Source organism: Gavialis gangeticus, unplaced genomic scaffold (genome assembly GCF_001723915.1).
Source record: "Gavialis gangeticus isolate Ggan-Ray unplaced genomic scaffold, GavGan_comp1, whole genome shotgun sequence".
NCBI lineage: Eukaryota > Metazoa > Chordata > Crocodylia > Gavialidae > Gavialis > Gavialis gangeticus.
The window spans coordinates 44,696,811-44,704,459 of NW_017729022.1; the positions used below are offsets into that span (position 1 = coordinate 44,696,811).

At 52.8% G+C, this 7,649-nt stretch overlaps 2 protein-coding genes across 8 annotated transcripts in view; one reads left to right on the forward strand and one right to left on the reverse strand.

Annotated features, from left to right (window-relative positions):
- Positions 1-457, reverse strand: part of CEP290 (centrosomal protein 290) — a 118,121-nt gene extending 117,664 nt beyond the window's left edge. For 2 of the 4 annotated variants that reach the window (XM_019514830.1, XM_019514827.1), the window contains exon 1: positions 372-457. The gene's annotated coding sequence lies outside the window, so the exon portion shown is untranslated. The remainder of the gene's footprint in view (positions 1-371) is intronic. The other 2 variants (XM_019514828.1, XM_019514826.1) reach the window with 1 other exon arrangement.
- A 231-nt stretch (positions 458-688) lies between these two features.
- TMTC3 (transmembrane and tetratricopeptide repeat containing 3) overlaps positions 689-7,649 on the forward strand; it is a 73,887-nt gene continuing 66,926 nt past the window's right edge. For 2 of the 4 annotated variants that reach the window (XM_019514835.1, XM_019514837.1), the window contains exon 1: positions 690-777. The gene's annotated coding sequence lies outside the window, so the exon portion shown is untranslated. Of the gene's footprint in view, positions 778-986; positions 1,008-7,649 lie in introns of those variants that run through there. The other 2 variants (XM_019514840.1, XM_019514836.1) reach the window with 2 other exon arrangements.

Here is a 7,649-nt window from a genome sequence, read left to right on the forward strand (position 1 = left end):
TCTTAGTGTGTAGTTTAATTGAGAACTGCCCTGACAGGAAAAAATGGACTTTCCCACCCACCCTCCTCGCCCCTGCACCGGCCCGTGGCCTCTACACGGAGGTAGAAAGACCCCGCAGGCCCGGGGGGCGAGACGAGCTCTACGGTTGCCCATCTCTCGGAGCCGAAGAGCCCCAGAGGTGCAGGCAGGCGACTCCTCCGCCCTTGCAGCAGCGGGCCCCGGGCAAACGGAGCACCCCCGGCCGGGCCCCCCCGAAACTGGCCGCGCCCACACGCATCCTCCTGCCCCTCCGCGCGCTGGGAACCCCCCAGAAGAGCAACACTCTCCCCCCGCCCAGCAGCACCCGCGGGACGCCCTGGCACGGCCCTCACTTGCAGCAGCGGGCGCTATGGAAGGCGGCGGCCGCTGCTAGGCGACGCCATTCACCAACCCCGCCGCTTCCGAGTCCCGGATGGACGCTCGGCCGAGGCCAAGCTCCCGCGCCTACAAGCCCCAGGGTGCATCACAGCTCCGGGCTCGAAAAGGGAGACGCCGCTCGCTAGGGGCAGCGGCACGGCGGGAGAAACGAGAACTACCGCTCCCAGCATGCCCTGCGACCTGCCGGCAACTACGATTCCAGGCTGCGCACTACTCCCGGCATCCTCCTCGGCCGGTGGGGAGGGAGACGCCGCGCACGCGCATTGTAGAAGGGAGTCACCACCTCAGACTCAGCGGCGGGGACGGGGACAGGGACAGGGGGCTTCGCGGCTGGGAGGTAGCGTCAACCTACGGCGCCAGGTTTGGAGCGGCCCGGGCGGGGCGGGGCGGGGCGGGGGCGCTCAGCTTGTCTCCGGGCTGGTGCTGCCTGCGCTGCTCCCGGGAGCCGAGGCGGGCTGGGGCTGGCCCCTCCCCCGGGGCGGGGTCGGGATCGGGATGCGGCGTCTCGGGGCGGGTGGCCGGGGTCGGGGCGCCTTCTACAGGAGTGCGATGCCCAGGCGGAGCTGCCCGGGGCCGCGGCGAGGCGCAGGGTGAGCAGAGCCGGAGCAACGAGCTGTCAAAAAGAAAAGGGCATGAGGTCCCCCGCGTGAGGCCCGGAGCTGCTGGGTTCCGGGGGACAGGAAGGTGCCCTGCGCCGGGTGCCCTCCTGGCTTTCTCTGAAGCCCCTGGCGCTTGGCGTCGCCTGCCGGACCGATGAGACGTCAGGCACCCTGCCTCATAGCAAGGGTGCAAAGCTGCCTCTCCCTGTGGGCGCCTCTTGGGGTCCGGCGGCCACAGTCGGTGCCTGTAGGGCCCCGGGTCTGTCCTTGCACCAGGGATGGTCAGAGCAGCTTTGGGTTCAGTGCCACCCAAAAACTAAACGTCTTTGAGCAGCGGGGCAGAGCACAGGAGACAAAGGGGTATAAAACCCACCTTCCTGGTCCGTGCCCTGCGGAACAAATTTGGTTACCAGTCTGAGAAGCTTTTCAAATCTCTAGTGAGAAGTTGAAAACTGCTCGGAGGTGGGCATTACCATATCAGGGTGGAAACACTCAGCTCTGTGGTTTTTGGGGAGTCACAGCACACTGATTTCACAGAGGTGCGAGAAAACACTGAGCAAGAAATGTATCTAATGTAGCAATGTTTAAAGTAGGGATGTATGTAAATGGTTAAACAACAATTTTATTTATACCGTTTACTGTTTAGAAACCTAGCAGGAGCAGCCCTGGCCTATGCCCCTTGTGTCTTCACCATGCATGCAGCACTGCGTGGGCCCCAGGCCGCTAGCAGGGAGCTATGGGCAGGGGACGTTAATGTGGCTGAGCCATTTGGGGGTGCAGCCTAGCTGTGGAGCTGCAGCTCCTTCTCACCGTTGTGGGCTGGGGCTGTGGACAGAGCTGGGGGCTGCGGACCTCTCCTGTGCCTGGATCCCACCACAACAGGGAAGGAGGGAGGTGCTGGGTCCCCCCACAGGGGTCAGGCAGGACCTTTCCATCCCTGTGATGGGTTTTGCCACCCCCTCGCCTCCAGCGACAAGGTCCAGGTAGGGTGACGGGGTCCCTGTGCCTTCTGCCACACTTATGCCATTGTGGCCTGGACCTGAAAGGGCTGCTAAGGGGTCATTGCTGGCCCCTTGCATGGTAAGCACAGCCTCATGGCATTCTTGAGGAGCAGCAGGGATCCCAGAGGGAGTGTTAGGGCTGAAACAGCAGCCTCCTAGCCTGGAGCTCAGGAATGCCATGGGGCTATGATCACCGCTCAAGGAACTAGCCTCAATCCCCTCTCCAACCTGGCGCTGCCTGCTACAGCTGCCATGGTGCCTTTTTAGGCCATGCCAGCTGCATGCTCAGCCCTGCCTTGGGGCTGGGCCAGGCTCCAGGTAGCTCCATTGCCACAGACAGGAAGGGGAAGGGCATAGCACATCTGGCAGAGAGCATCCCATTGGGACTGGACCTCATCTTCCCCAGGGCAAGCTGGGAAGGGCTTGACCCAGCAGTACAGAGGAGACTCAGACCAAGGTGGGACAAGCATGGCGGGATGCTCAGGGAACCTGTTACCCTGCCTGGGCCCTGCTGCTGTAAGGGTTATGGGAAGACCCTCCATGGAACTAGGAGTCTTGCTGCTGTGAAGGGAAGGCTCCCCTGTGGAGGAGCCCAGCACCTTCTGCTGTCCCTTCCTCCCTGTGGCATGAAGATCTGGACAGAGAAATCTGCAGCCCCAGCCCTTGAGGGGGAGGGGAACCTGTGGTTTTGCAGCTGGGCAGCACCCCTTAGTGGTTCAGCTACACCTGCTGCCCCGGACCCATGGCTTCCTGCTAGAGGTTACTACACTTGGGTTAACTGTTTAATCAATATAATTTGAGGAGGTTAAATGGATAACTTTTAAAACAATATTTACATTTACATCCCTAATTTAAAGGCTCTGTTTCTCTCAGCTGTTCAGCCTATCCCACAGATGACCCTACCTGTTAGTATCATCTGAGGTAGTCTTTTTGCCTAATGCAGACTAGCTGTTCTGCTACTTGAGGGTCTGGTGCTGTAATTGCACCTGGATAAGACAGGGAGATAAGAGAATTTTATGTGTCTTTGCTGTTCATTATGGAATTAAATTCAAAGTAAATACTCTAGAGTAATTGTATTGTGTGTCTGAAGCTTTACCCTTCTGTTATTTTTCTTAGCGCAATATTTTAGTTGAGTAAAATGTGAAGATGATGATGAGGGTTTTTCTGGAGCATTTCTAGGTAAATAAAGAAAGAAGGTTAAGACGGGGTGGCACTTTGTTACACTGTAAAGAAGCTGTATAACTAACTGGCAGCCTGCAGGCTGCATGTGGCACATGAGGTGTTAACATGCAGGTTGCAGGCTTCTGTCCAGCCAAGGCTTCCTACTTCACTACCACCCTATTGCTCCTTCTGCACTGGCTGCCAGGGTCTCTGGGCTCTCTCTCCCTCCTCCAGCTTCCACTTCCTGCTTCTGGTCCTTGAGGCAGGGTGGCACAGTAAGAGGAGGTAATGGTACCCATGCTGTGCACATAGCAAGGGAGAGGGAGCTCTTGGCTGTCTGTGCTGCATCCTAGGCTGTCTTCCCATTGTGCATGGAGGGAGGGGTGGAAAGGGTGCTGCCTGCATGGTGGGATCTGGGCTGCATGCTTTGTAGGAATGGGCTGCCTATGTGGTGTGCATGACAAGAAGCTGAGAGTGCTGTGTGCAGCAGTGGGGAGGGAGGAGTCAGGTCTGTCCAGAAATTGGACAGTCCTAGTCTTTAAAGTGCCACCATGCCTTGCCTTCTGCCAAACTCCAGACTACCTGGGCCATCTCTAGAGAAAGAAAGATGTGCTGGGGACAGACTCCTCCCCCCCACGTCCTGCACTTTCTGAGAAGGTTGTCACCTTCTTACACGCTTCTCTGGAGCTATTGCTCAGCAGTAGAATATTGTCTGTCTCCTTTGACAGCTGGGTCTTTGTCAAATGATTTCTTATCCCATGCGAGCAGATGTAGCTAGGTAAGGAGAGAGGCTGTGCTGCTGTGCCCCCTGTTTGGATGCTCCAGAAATGATCTCATCTTCCATGATATTCTCAGAAAGAGATCCAAATATGGGTTGCTCATTGAAGTTGTTTGAGGTTGTAACTGCGAGTGATAGTGATTCTTGGAAGAAGATAGATCTGGAGGTATTCTGGGCAGGGAGGGAGAGCAAATAATACATTCAGTTTGTTATTCACAGTTTGATTTCTGGCTTCAGATAGTGGACTAGTGACATTATTTCTTGCAGCTTTTACCTAAGGAGGGTGATCTGGCTTAAGGGGTAATTAAGCAGGAGAGTTCAGACAGATAGGAGATCCTGAACAAAGGCAAGTACTTGAAGTAATGGGTGTGTCACCTCTGGCAAGGTACTGGCTGTATTAGTGCAGTACTTCCATGTGGGTGCTCTGTCGCTTCAACCTGCAGTGGTTGGAACAAACATGTTTATCCCTACAAAATCCAAAGTGATGCATTTCTCCTTTGCCTTTTCCTCTTGAATCATTCTTGTGTGCGGTCACGAAATGTATGTTATTTCACTTAGTTAAGGGTAAACAGTTGTTACTACAGTAAATTTCCTCAGGGTAGATGGGGCATGGCTGTGCCCAGACTTGTTCAAGGTATGCCCCTGCACCCACTTGGAGCAGTACTGTAGGTCTACATTTCTAGTTTATCTGCTCATTTGTATGTTGGTTGTTTTCAGAAATACAAAACTCTAGAACTCCTGGTTCAGAGATAATACCTCTTATTAGACCAACTAAGAAATCACAAAAAAATATGTATTTTTCTACAAGCTTTTGGGCACATACGCCTCTCCTGAGGCTTAGAGAAAATTGAAGATGGTAAAAATTCCCCATAGTAGAAAATAAACTTCATTTTTGCACAGCGGAAGCTGAAGGTGGAAGTCTGTTCCTCAGGGTTCATGAAAGTTTTGGTTGTTTTCAGTGCTTTTGAAGTGAATACTTTATTCTTATGCAGATAAAATGCTTTAGTTTCAGGTTGGTTAATTACTATACGATAACACACTAAGCTTCTAAGATTTACATAAAAATTACAGTTCATATTGTACAGTAATGCATGATTCAACATAGTTACCTTAGGTCCCCACCACTTACAGAGTCATCTGCAGGGAATGGTATTCTTCAGCTATACAATCTGCTTGTAACACAGTGATAATACCTTATGTGATGAGCTTATTTTACTAACAATGGTTACTTAACAAAAGTGGGGAATTGAGCTGCCCACAGATTGTCAAAATAATAATAAAAGTCCATCTTTGTAGGATTCATTACAAGAAACTGCTGAGGTTGAGGGAGTTCAACTTTTTGCAGCATTTAACGTTATTGATGCTGGCTTATTATTAATGTTTTCAGTTGAAAGCTTTTGAAAGAAATCAAAAGATTAGAAAGTATTGGAGCCGTTGAATATTGATGAAATGCTAATTTTGTGTAATATTTTTCAAGAGTATAACATTAGCATGAGAATCACTCCAGTCTGAAACTTGCAATCAGAGTGTCTGGATGGAATTTTAATGGAGATCTGTATTTTTATCATGTTCCCCAAAAGTTTTGAAGAAGGCAAAATAAATGCTACAGGTTTTCACCTGTGGAAAAAGGTCAGTGGTAAAGCCAGAAGATAAACCTTTTCCAGTGCCCTGTTACTGTTATGGCGTGAAAGACATCATAAAAGAATTTATAAAATTTACTTGTATAGAGAGATTTCTTCATAACGTGGTGTTTATTGGATCATTAACTTTTCTTAATATACTTCTCTATCCTGTTTAGATTTAATGCTTTGTCACCAGCCTATTAGTGACTTCATACAGAACCTGAAAGGGTACATTGCAGCTATAAAGTAATGTAAAAACTACCCTATTTACTGAAATCCAAGGCTAGCCTGAATTTAAGATGACTCGCCCCCGCCCCCGATAATTAGGTTCTACATGTGGATAATCTATTAATTTTTATAATTTTCTATGTATAGAATCTAATTATTGGAGGATGATCTTACATTTGTTGTGTTCTCCCCCCTCCCCCCCTGCAGGCAGTAGGGGGACAGGTGGTGATGCGGGCAGCGATAGGGCAGGTAGTAGGGGGTGGGGATGGGAATGGTTAAATGCTTGATCGTTTAACCAGTCTTCTCAGTGATAACTGGTTCTAGCTTAGCGGTTATCACAGGGGTGGACAATTATTTCGGGCAGAGGGCCATTTACTGAGTTTTGGCAAGTCATTGAGGATGCATGACAGGCACCCAGGGGCAGATAAATACTAGTTTTCTAAATTTTTAGGGGCCCCAAAGGCCAGATAGAGTGGCCTGGTGGTTCGCATCCAGCCCATGAGCCACATTTTGCCCACTCCTGGGTTATCATTTAGCCTGGGGATTGGCAGTCTGGGAGGGAAGGGCAGGAAAGGAAGCCATGCAGTGTCCCAGCAAAAACCAGAGGGCAGCAGTACTGGCTCTACACTGCAGCTAGGGTGCTGGGCTAGGGCTGTGTCTTTGCTCCAGACTACAGTCAGATCAGAGCCTGTTGGTGCCACAGCGTAAGTCGGGTGGGGACGCAGTTTCTGGTGAGGCAATTTCCAGTGTGGCTGCAGCAGGCCAGATGTTCTTCTGTTGCCCTCACCTCCAACAGGAGCTGCCGAGCTGCAGCGTCCCTCCCCCAACACCTGCCTGGAGAGGCGCAGCAGGGGGCAGGAGTGGGAGGAGGAGTGGCCCCTGGAGGCAAGGGGAGCACAGCAGCACCCAGCTGGCTGCAGCTGCACTGGGAACAGCCCCACTGGAAGCTGCGTGCACTGGCTGGAGTTAGCAGGACTGTTCTGCTCCCCTTGCCTCCAGTTGCAACTCCTGTTCCTGCTATACCACACTGCTCTGGGCAGGTAGGTGGGGGGGAAACTTCAGAGGGAGGCTCCTGCCCAGCACAGAGAGATCTAGTTCCAATTCCTGGCTGCCTTCCACCTGCTCTGTGTGCTTGCGTGGGCTGCTCATCCAGCTAGACAAGTGGAGTGAATGGAAGGCAGCTGGAGCTCCATGCACTTGGCAGGAGCCTCCTGCTGAAGCTTACCCCACCCACCCAGAGTGATGGGACACGGCAGGGGCAAAAGCAGCTGGAGGTGAGGGAAGCAGAACAGCCCTGCTGGCCTTGGCCAGCACACAGCCCAGCTTGGCACAACACAGTGCCGGCTGCAAGGCCTGGGAGTGCATGATGTGGCATAGGACCCCTCTGTGCTGTGCCGCGTGAGTCCTGGCCTTGCAGCTGGCAACTGTGCTGCCAGGATGGGCTAGGCTGGGCTGGCTCTGTGCGGCACCATGTGGTTCTCAGCTGCAAGGCCAGAACCCTCACAGTGCAGCATGAAGCCAAGCCAGCCTGGATCATCCCAGCTGCTGTGTGCAGTTCTGTGCTGCAAAGCCAGGACCCACACAGCATGGCACAGCTCAGAGGGGATGGGCAGAGCTGGTTCAGGCTGGCTCCGTACCATGCTGCTTGGGTCCCAAACTTGCAACCAGGAACCGCACACCACAGCCAGGATGGGCCAAACTGGGCTGGTTGTGTGCCATGCCATGCAATCCTTAGCCTTGCAGCCAGAACCATGTTGTGCCAGGCTGGGTGCTTGTGCCAAGTGGGTCCTAGCCTTGCTGCCGGGAGCTGTGCGTTGCAGCTGAGACAGGATGAGCTGGGCTG